Source organism: Myotis nattereri (genome assembly GCF_964212035.1).
Source record: "Myotis nattereri genome assembly, chromosome: 5".
Taxonomy (NCBI): domain Eukaryota; kingdom Metazoa; phylum Chordata; class Mammalia; order Chiroptera; family Vespertilionidae; genus Myotis; species Myotis nattereri.
The window spans coordinates 16,950,922-16,961,783 of record NC_138080.1 but is presented as its reverse complement, the minus strand read 5'-3'; positions in this window follow the sequence as shown (position 1 = coordinate 16,961,783).

Here is a 10,862-nt window from a genome sequence, read left to right as displayed (position 1 = left end):
AGTGACATGAACAGTGATACCTTTGAACTTTTCCTTCCCCCAAACTTTTAGGCAAGATTCCTGGATGTGGCAGGTAAGCCCTAAGATCTGCACAGAGTCTTAGCAGAAGGCAACATCCAAACAAGAGAAGAAAGTTTAATAATAAGACTGTATACAAAGGGGCAGCAAGGGTAGGACCCTAGAGGGATATTGCAATGCCCTCGGCACTGGCTACCACACTTTGTTTGGGACTTAAGGGGCCGGGGTAGAGAGTGGTGACTAGGACCTGACAGGGCTGCAAGGCAGAGGCTCTGAGCTTCGGGAGAAGGAGAGAGGATGCTGGACAAGAGACAAAGCTGGAGGCTTCCCCCCTGCCCACACTCCTGCCTGTGCCTCCTGTTGGAAATCTAACCAGAGATCAAGGGCCAAAGGAGAACATTGTTGCAGTTCACACAGGTCAGTTTTCTAGAGTGCAGAGCTGGGTGAATCAGGGCGGAGAGGAGGAAAGGAAAGCGTATGTCCCGCCCACCCTACTTCTCTTGTCCCAAGAGGTAAGTTATTTTCTTGTCTTTTACTTACCTGCAAGGTTAAAAAGTTACCAACCCTTTGGCTCCCTTTTCATAAGAGGCTTATCCGAAATCCATTTTAAAGTAGTGGTAACAAGTGGGTTTGAAGCCAGATTGCCTGCCCTCAATTCCTGGTGCTACCACTTTCTAGCAGTTGCTTGGCACATTATTTAAAGTTTCTGTGCTTTTGTTTCCTCATTTTCAAAGTGAGAATAATAATAGCACCCACCTCATGTGCTCACTGATGGCACATGAATTACCTACCAGCTTGGGAGAGTGCCTGGCACATAGCAGGCATTGCAGACACAGGGTAGCTCCTTTTCATACAGACCCTGCTGATCTCTGACGGCTGTTTGGACATGCAGACCCTCCAGTGACCGGCCTTGGTTTAATATTGGAGTCTGCAGTGTGTAGCACACACCCACACACTGCAATTCATGTGCAGCCACCACAACCATGATACTATGGCTTTATTTCTAATACGTTCTCACTTGAGATTTGTGGGGAAGCTCTTTCCAGAGAAGCTAAGGGAATTGTCTACAGTCTAATCTTGTTTGAGTGCTTTCCTTTGCTTCATTTCTCAGCCTCAGTTAGTGCCCTGTGCTAATTCATGCTCTTCTTGTACTGGGGCTGTTTAATTGTAGAGAATTGTCCATCTGTCTTCAGCAGCACAAGACCAGATTCAGCAATATCTGTAATGTTAAAAAGAATACCTCCAAAGCTTTATATATTCTGATCCCAATCAGCGACTATACGTATCTATGCGAAGCTGATGCGTAAGGAGGTTCATTCCACCTAGATTCGAGTTCTCTGAGATGTTCTGCTCCAGCTCCCAGTCAGCAACCCAGACAGTAACTCCACTCCTGTCACCTTGAAGGGCTTGACGCGGTGCATTAGTTATCCGTTGCTCTGTAACAAATTGCCCCAATCGATGGCTTAAAACAATAGCCATGTATCAGGGGAGATGCCATGATCATGAAGGTGGCTTTTCCAGGGTGAGGCTTATCCATTGCACTTCGGATGTGCTGACCCCTGTGACTTCCCCAAACATGGGAAACTCGGCTGCATAATTTGTGGTAGTGGGAGACTGCACTGCAAAACAAAACAACAAAACAAAACAAACTCCACACACACATACAAAACAAAACAAAACAAAACAGTAGCCATGTGTTATTCTACTGTTTCTGTCGGTCAGAAATTCAGGCATGACTTAGCTGGATGCCTCTGCTCTGGGTCTCCGACAAGCTTGCAATCGAGATATTGGCCTGGGATGTGATCGTATGGAGGCCCGCTGGGGAAGGGTGCTCTTCCAGGTGCACTCCCGTGGCTGTTGGCAGGACTCCGGTCTGTTGGTCAAAGATATCAGTTCCTTGCCACATGGGCCTCTCCCCACAGCGCAACTCACAACAGGAGAGCTGGCTTTGCTCAGAGCGAGGGAGCAAATGAGCCAGAGGGGGCGCCCAAGGTACTGTCTTTTTTGTCACCTAATCTCAGAAATGACCTGCATCTCCTGCCACATTCTATTTGCTTGAAGTAAATCACTAAATCCAGGCCACACTCAGGGAGAGGCCTTACTGAAGGCTGTGCATACCAGGAGGTGGGGACACTGGAGACACTCTGAGAGGCAGCCGCCACAAGTGGCATAGCGAGTTGTACAGGTTTCCATAGTTTTTGATGGGAAGAGAAAGCCCGCCCCCCCTCCCCCTACACACCACCACCAAGTTGAGTTCCTCCGACTATTGAAAAATATCTCCATGGTTACCTTCTATTTTGCATTTTGCATTAAACAATGAAAAATCGTTTGCAGCCGCCCGCAATAGGCTGTAGCCACCTAGGGTTGTTGGTTACCCTTTCGCTCTCTTTTTTATGTGGACCACAGTGATCAATGTTGCTTTTGTCACTATCGGAAAGTTCAACTACAACTACCACTTCAGTCATCCCTTCTTTAGGCAGCTCTGAGAATCTTCTACTATTTCCAGGCTTTCTCTGTCACCTCTGACCTTAAACCTTTCAAAGGTTTTGTCACAACCCCAAAGTGGCACGTCCACAATGGAACTGTTCAGCTCTGTGCTTCCTCCCCCTCATCCCTGGCTCTGCCACCCGTGACTCACGGCAGCTGGAGTCTCTGGAGAGAAGGTCACCCTTCCTTCCCCCGCCGACCAGTTGTCCAGTTACATTGATTTGGGGAACTGGGTGATCTGGTTGCAGCTGTAGAAACTGGAAGGATAGGATTAAAATCCTGCATCTATCAATTATTTACTTCACTGTTAAGTGCCAGAGGTACAGAGTAGGGTAGGGCAGTGGTCAGCAAACTGCGGCCCCTTGAGTGTGGCTCTTCCACAAAATACCACGTGCGGGCGTGCATGCACAGTGTGATTGAAACTTCGTGGCCACACTCAAGGGGCCAAAGAGCCACATGTGGCTCGCGAGCCGCAGTTTGCCGACCACTGGGGTAGGGAATGTAACTGAAGAGACAGGTAGAAAGCTCTGAATGCTAAGCTAAGTTACTTATTTATGTTGTAGAGACTCATTACAATATTCTTTAAGGAAAGGAGTGGATTTAGGAAGTTACCTTGGGCACAATTCTCTCCTCCTTCCCTCTCTTCTTTTGGTTGTTCCCTCCCACCTCTCTCTTTTTCTTCCTTCCGTCCTATTTGTGGAATGGGAAGAATGAAGGAAACTTTTACTGATCTATCTGCCCCAAAGAATTAGCTCCCTCTTTGGGATCAGCCCAGCATTTTTGTTCTTCTGCCCAAGCGCTCAGATGCCTTCAGCTTGGTTACAAGTCACCTTGTCCTATCTCACCATGGACTAGGGTCCCTCAAAGGGAGTAAGGAGTTCTGTTATTAAGTGTTTTTGCATTTTTCATGGTACATAATATAAGGCATTACACTCCATAGATGTTCCATGAATTACCACTGAATTAGTTCATTAAGGGAATATAAAAGAGAAGGGAAAAATTGAGAGATAATTTGACTTTTTGAAGGCAGCCTTGATCGCCTCAGTAATCCTCCCCTCCTGGTATACACACCTTTGTGTAAACATAGACCTAGTGTCTCCCTTTCATCAAATAGCATGTAGAAAAAGTAGTGGAATGTCACATCTGATGTAGGTGACAAAACTACTGCAGCTTCTTTCTAGGGGACGCTCTCTTGCTCTCTCCTAGACTGCTTACCTTAGAAACAAGCCCCCAGGAGAGGCACTGAGGGCTGCCCACGTGCCCATGACCACCAAAACCTGGAAGCAGATTTTGTGCACAATGAACTCAAAGCTTCCACCAACAGCTTCACTGCAACCTCAACCTCTCCAGGGTTATTGAGCCAGAGACACCCAACTAAATCGTGCCAGATTCGGGCACATGGAAACCGGAGATGCCAAATGTTTGCTGTATTAAGCTAAATGTGGGGGGTAATTTGTTACACAGCAATAGATAATACAGTCAGCAGAAATCATCAACCTGCCCTAACCATCCACCACTGAGTTTTGTACCCACTGTGAATGCTCTTACTCTCAACCTCTATATTTTATTGGGCCTTTAAGGTAAGAGTTATGGGCAGGGTGGCTAGAATAGAGGACTGGGATGCACCAGGTAGATCTCCAGTGGTCTGAGAAGGCACTGGGAGAGAAAGAGGGAGAGGGTGAGGGAGAGGGAGAGAGAGAGAGAGAGAGAGAGAGAGAGAGAGAGAGAGAGAGAGATGGCTTTAGCAGCTGATAGCAATCAGACCACAAGCCCCTCACAGCCCCATCACCAAGGCAATGTGATAGTTGGGGATTTTGTGGATGTCGCAGAAGCTGTGTCTTTTATGACTTCTGTCCTCGGGAAACATCTGACCTAATTTTGCTCGGAGGTGAGTTGTCAGGGAAAGGGTGGGGACAGTGGCTTCATGCCACCCCCCGCCCCCCGGGGAAGGACAGCCTACTGGTTGTTCTCTCCTTGCATTGATTTTTTTTTTCAGCTTATGCATCTGTGTCCTTAGGGACAGCGGCCATGCCTGTGACATTTTTGTGCCTAGATGCCATGAATTGAGTGCCTGAAAAATGCTTTTTGATATAAGGAAACAGACCCCAGTGTAGGCAAAGCAAACAGACCGTGAAAGGTGGTAATGTGCAATGTTCCTGTCTTCCTGCTACCTGTTTAGCAGAAGCTGGCCAGCCAGGTGACCCAATCCCAAGGGTAGCAGATGTACAAGCCAAGGCTGAGCTCCCCAGTGGCGATGTCACTCCCATCGGGGCACGCAGCTCACTCATTAGCTAATGAGGGTGCCAAAGGGAGATAAACACCCAGTAGGCAGCCTCTCCTGGGCGCTGACCTTTTTTTCTGAAGAAGCCACTGCAGGCAGGCAGGCCAGGGAGGAGGAGGAGGGCCAGAGAGAATGGCCTGGCTTCTGCAAAGAGGGCCGGGATGCCATGCCTTTGTAACTTGGCAAACAGAATTTGATGCTGTTTGAATTTGCAAACTAATGATAAGAAATAATTGCTAAATAGCTCAATAACTGACAGGAAATTACCCTTGTTTCTCCATAACAATGTGGCAAGAGGATTCAATTAAGGCTACTGTAGATTAAAAAAAAAGTTTGTTTACACGATTCATTTCCAAGTTGACAATAGATGGGAGAGATGGGAGGGCTGGGGAAAGGAGGGGCCCGTGGGTTTAACACCCTCTGTGTGCAGATGTCTGTTGAGGCAGATTGGGCCTTTCCATTCAGACTGTTCCTGTAAAGAACTCTGAAGAGACAGAGAAGAGAGAGGCCAGGAGGATAATGTCTGCTCCCGCTGCTTGAGGAGCTTAAGCAGAGGTCAGTTGAAAACCAATGAGAAGAGTGATCTGACTCTCATCCCTCCCATCTCCACCTCGATGGGTGGCCTAGAGCTAGTGGGAAGGGTCCACTGGCACTGAGTCCTCAGCAAGTACTTGGTGCTGAACGGCAGCCTCTCTCAACATTTGCCCAAACTCTCCTTTCACTGCATCTTTCCCAGATTTGACGTAGGGGCTCCCCAGGACCAAATGCTGGTCTTGGGTTTCATTCTGAGGGACCTAGACTTAACTGAGAAAGGTTCACAGTTTTTGCTTCTTCCAAGGGTGTTTGCAGTTTGAGAAAGTTCTTAAAAACCAAAACTCTTTTTTTAAAAAATATATTTCTTTATTGATTTCAGAGAGGAAGGAAGAAAGAGAGATAGAAATATCAACGATGAGAGAGGATCATCGATTGGCTGCCTCCTGCACACCCCCCATCAGGGATGGAGCCCGCAACCCAGGCATGTGCCCCTGGCCGGAATCAAACCCGGGACCCTTCAGTCTGCAGGCCAATGCTCCATCCACTGAGCCAAGCCGGTCAGGGCCAAAACTCTTTTAAAACCCAAGAAATGAGCCTCTCCTGGTGGGTTTACTATTACCTGGGGGAGATAATTTAGTTCCAGGGGGTCCTGCAAGACGCCCCCTAGAGGTGCATCCTGGGTCACTAGCTTCACTGTCCCATTGGGCACAAGAAGACCAGGGACTCAGGGGCAGGAGAAGAGAGAAATTCTAAAATTCACTGCAATGCCACGAGCCTGAATCTGTTCAATGTCCCAGCCCTCCTTTCCTGGTGGGGCAGAAAAGATGTAGCCCTTGTAGAAGACAGACTGAATTCAGACCCCCTGCTCACTCACCTACAGCACCTGCTGGCTGTGTGGCCTTGGGCACAGCGGTCATCCTCCCATGCCTCCGTTTCCACTTCTGTAGAATGAGGGTCATCATGGCAAGGGGTCAGAGGGATCTAGTGGGTGTGACCATGCCCAGCACAGAGCCTGACACGCAGCAGAGAGGCTCTTGATAAGGGATAGAAACTCATTCACCAGACATGGCTGCCGTGTTCTCAACTTCCCCAGAACGTTCTGCCCCCAGGTCGCCAGGGCAGCATAAAAGCTTTGGGGCCAGATGGATGAGGGTTTGAATCTCAGCTCAGCTTCTGCAACTGAACATCCAAAAAAAAAAAATACCCTTTAATGAGTCAATTTTCTTTGGGAAAAAATTATTCACATTCATCAGAATTGCCCCCCAAATTTCTCCTGATGAATGACCCTAATATTTAAAGGACAGGAGAGTAATGGGGAGGCAGTGCCGGATGGGTAGGGAGGTGAGCTATTTCGGGCAAACAGTGACTCAGTGCTATGAACACCAGATGGCAGGAGCCCTCCCCAGCCTGTGGTTTAGGGGTCTCTCATTTCCAGAGGCACCAAGGAAATGATAGCAGGAGAGAAGCTGTAGCAAAACTTGTCATCATTAATGCAGTCAACATCCCTGTGTGATCCAAAGCTCAGGGTTTTCCCCTTCTGAATAAGCCCAGGGAACCCAGCGAGCCGCCTTTGCAGCTCCTCCCAACTTAGAGAGGCGAATCAGCGTCGCAATTTATTGTTTCTTACTGCAGAGTTCTCAGAGCAGAAAGCTGAATTTTCATCTGCACATTCACATTCTGGTCAGATTTAACCCGTACCCCCCCTCCATCGCCTCCTCCACCTCCCCCACCCCAGAGAAGCAGTTTGTGGGAGCGGGGCTTGGTTTCCCGGCCTTGGAACCCAATTACAGTTGGCTGTTGTGAAATTAACGTTCACAGCCATGAAATTATGCTATAGACGCTTTATAGAAATCACTCAATCAAACAGAGTGAAACCGTTTTTATATGGTAATCATTTCCTACCATCAAACTTCATAGGAAAGAACAGTTTGATTGAACCACCTAGTTAAACTGTGTATGAAATTAGTCATTCTCACCATAAACAGTGTTCTGCTGCCTTCACAGACAAAAGCTAACAGAATCAAGGTAGTAATTGGCTGGGAAACGACAGGTCCTAATTCCTGCCGAATTGTATTCCTGCTCTTTTTACCATCAAGCTAGAAATCCTAGAGTTAAGTGCTTTGTGGTGGGTATTTCTACCTTCTTCTAAGGGGGTCCAACAGAGTGGCAGAGCCAGGGCAAGAATCTAGCTTTTGAACCCTTTTCCTAGTAACTAACAATGAGGCCATGGGTAAAGGACTCACCCTCTTGTGTAAAATCGGGAACCGGACTCGATCTCTTCTTGGTCTCAAGCAATGTTATTAGATGAAATCTGTCTCTAATTCTGCAACATGAAAAGGGAGCCGTCAAAGGAACCTGCTTCCTTGGAGAGATGAAGCATGGAATGGGAAAAAGTACAGACGATGCCAAAATCAGCGCCTTCATAGGAAGACAGGGCCATGTTAGTAGATGGAAAAAATTAAATTTCAGAAAATAAGATCTCTAAGTTTCTTCTACTAAACAAACACTGATCCACTTCAAATGCATTTTATCAGCATCTCCTTTCCCTTTGGAATAGCAGCTATGAGGGTCACTAGTTTACACACCAGGGTCTCCCTTTCACCTTTTGCTGAATCTCAGACTTTCTCTCTACCCACCTTGCTGATCTCAAGGTAGTTCCTGATCTTGTCTTGGGATGTACTCAGGCATGCTAGCTACCTGTGCTTTAGGTATGTTAAGGACTCAGGCATGCTAGATACCTGTGCTTTAGGTATGTTAAGGACTCAGGCATGCTAGATACCTGTGCTTTAGGTATGTTAAGGACTCAGGCATGCTGGAAACCTGTGCTTTAGGTATGTTAAGGACTCAGGCATGCTAGATACCTGTGCTTTAGGTATGTTAACGACTCATGCATGACGGTGTCATTAGTTTCTGCCAAAATCTTATAAATTTTGATCTAGTGATCTTAGTGTTTTGGTAGTGACAGAGTTCATTTTTTCTAGATTTTTCAATAGTTTATAAATCAGTTTCACTATCTCATTAAATTTTCTTAACTACTCCCATGAGGTATTATTTTTTAAAATTTCTTAAAATACATTTTTTATTTTTAAATTATAGTTGGCATACAATATCATATTAGTATCAGGTGTACAACATAGTGATTAGACATTTATATACCGTACACACTGATCATCCCGATAAGTCTAGTACCTATCTGAGACCAGACATAGTTATTACAATATTATTGATTTTATTACCTGTGCTGTACTTTATATCCTTGTGACTATTTTTTAACTGACAGTTTGTACATCTTAATCTCTTCCCCCCTTTTTTTTTGCCCATTCTCCCACCCGCCTCTCCTATCTGGTGAACTTCAAAATGCTCTTTGTATCTATGAGTTATTATTGCCAATATACAGATAAGAAGATAAAGGGCCAAAGGGGTGAAATGAGTTTGTTGAGTTGCTCAATTACAAAACTGGAAGTCCAGGAGGAGGACTCAGATAATGGCAGAGGCAGGGTGAGGACTCTGCACATCGCAGAGAACTTAAAGTAACAGAAATCACAACAATAAAAGGCAGACACAGGCCAGCTGGGGTTTGGGCTGGATTTGTCTTGATGGTTTTACTCACATGCCTGCGGTCTCAGCTGGACCTTCATCTCCTGGTGGCCAGCCTCACTCCATAGGTCTTTCATCCTCCAGGGGGCTGGCCTGAACTTCTTAGGAGCCTGGTGGACTTCCAGGAGCAGGAAGGTAGAAGCCGCAAGGCTCTTCCATGGCTTTGGAACTTATACGATATCACCTATACCATGATCTATGGGTCAAAGCAAGTCATGAGGCCAACCTAGATTCAGCACTGGGGACATAGACTCCACTTCTCGATGGGAGGAGATGCTATGTACCGTGATCATGGCTTCCCTACCATAAATGGCTACCAGAAGGTAGAATTTCGGCACATTGATATACACCCTCACTGGACCTACACGGACATGGCTCTTTTGAGTAGACAGATAAACCTGGAGAAGATAGGAACAAATTTCTTGGGCATGTTCTAAAATGGAAGACAGGGCTACTGGGACATTCCAGGCTAATGTAATGAGCTCTGGATTAGATTACTGAGATGGGGTTCTTGCTCTATGTGGGGTGTATACCAGCTGAATGAGCCAGGTCAGTACCTTATTGTCCTGAGTTTCAACCTAGTTGTCTTCTTCTTCTTCTTCTTCTTCTTCTTCTTCTTCTTCTTCTTCTTCTTCTTCTCCTTCTTCCATGAGCATTTCCATTTTTTAAAATTATTTTTATTTTTTAACAATTTCAATTATAGTTGACATTCAATATTACATTACTTTCAGGTGTACAACAAAGTGGTTAGACACTTATATAACTTACCAAGTGACCCTACTCTTCTGTAATAAGAGTTTAATGCACTTCCCAATATCCTCCCTGCACAGTTGGTATGATCACGTGAAATAATAAGTTAAGCAATCCATGGAGGGTGTACAGCTCCTTAACAAGGTCCACAAATTTTAAGACACTGGGAGAGAAGAAGAGGATGGGGCCTAGTGAGGAGACCAAGGCAGGACTAATTAAGCATCACACTTGTGATTTGCTGATGGGATCTTCTAGGAAGTTCTCGCTCTCCCCATACATGCACCATCTAGATATATAAGTCTCTCTGTGAATTTCCTATACTCACAAGTCACATGGCACTTCCTGCTCAGGATTGGCTAGACCAGCCTTATGTTTTGGAGTCGAATGGTCCTTGGATGGCAGGCTAGCTCATTGCTTACTCATCAGCATTTTGATAGTTAGCTTCTGTGAGCATCGGCTTCCCTTCTTGAGGAAAACAGATTCTGTTTCATGGAGTTATGAGAGCCACGTCAGGCGCTTGAGCAGTGCCTGGCATGTGGTGGGGGTTCACTGAATCCTGATTACTTGACTCTCCATGAGCTTCCAAAGGGATGTGAACCCCAGAGCCCTGGCCAATGGAGACCTAGGGAGAGGTCCCCAGCATAGCCAGAGAAGGGAGTGACTTACTTAAGGACACTCAGTGGCACACTATACTCCTTTGTCTGCCACCATTTCTAGCCTAGTGCTGGCATAATGTTGGCACCAATGAGTATTTGTAGAAGAAACAAAACCCAGGCCTCTGGTTTCCTGCCCTGTGCTCTCTCTCCCCCTTGCCTGCCTCATCTATTTATTTCTCATGGGTCTCTCCAGTACCTAAGACAAAGAACCATGTCTGAGAACAGTGTTCTTCCTGTTGTAAGAAGAAAAGTGATGCTTTGTTCCACAGCGTAATTGACTTACAAGCTTTCCAAGAGTCAGAAGTAGGAAATAGCATCCAATGGGATGGTTGGGTCCTATTGTCTCTGTTCCTAAATAATCACTCAACTTCCGGCCAGTCCCCCAAATCCGCTGCTCGGTTTCTCACCTATGTGATCAGAAACCGTATCTCTAAAGTGTTTTCTAGCCGAACCGGTCTGGCTCAGTGGATAGAGCATCGGCCTGTGGACTCAGGGGTCCCAGGTTCGATTCCGGTCAAGGGCATGTACCTTGGTTGCGG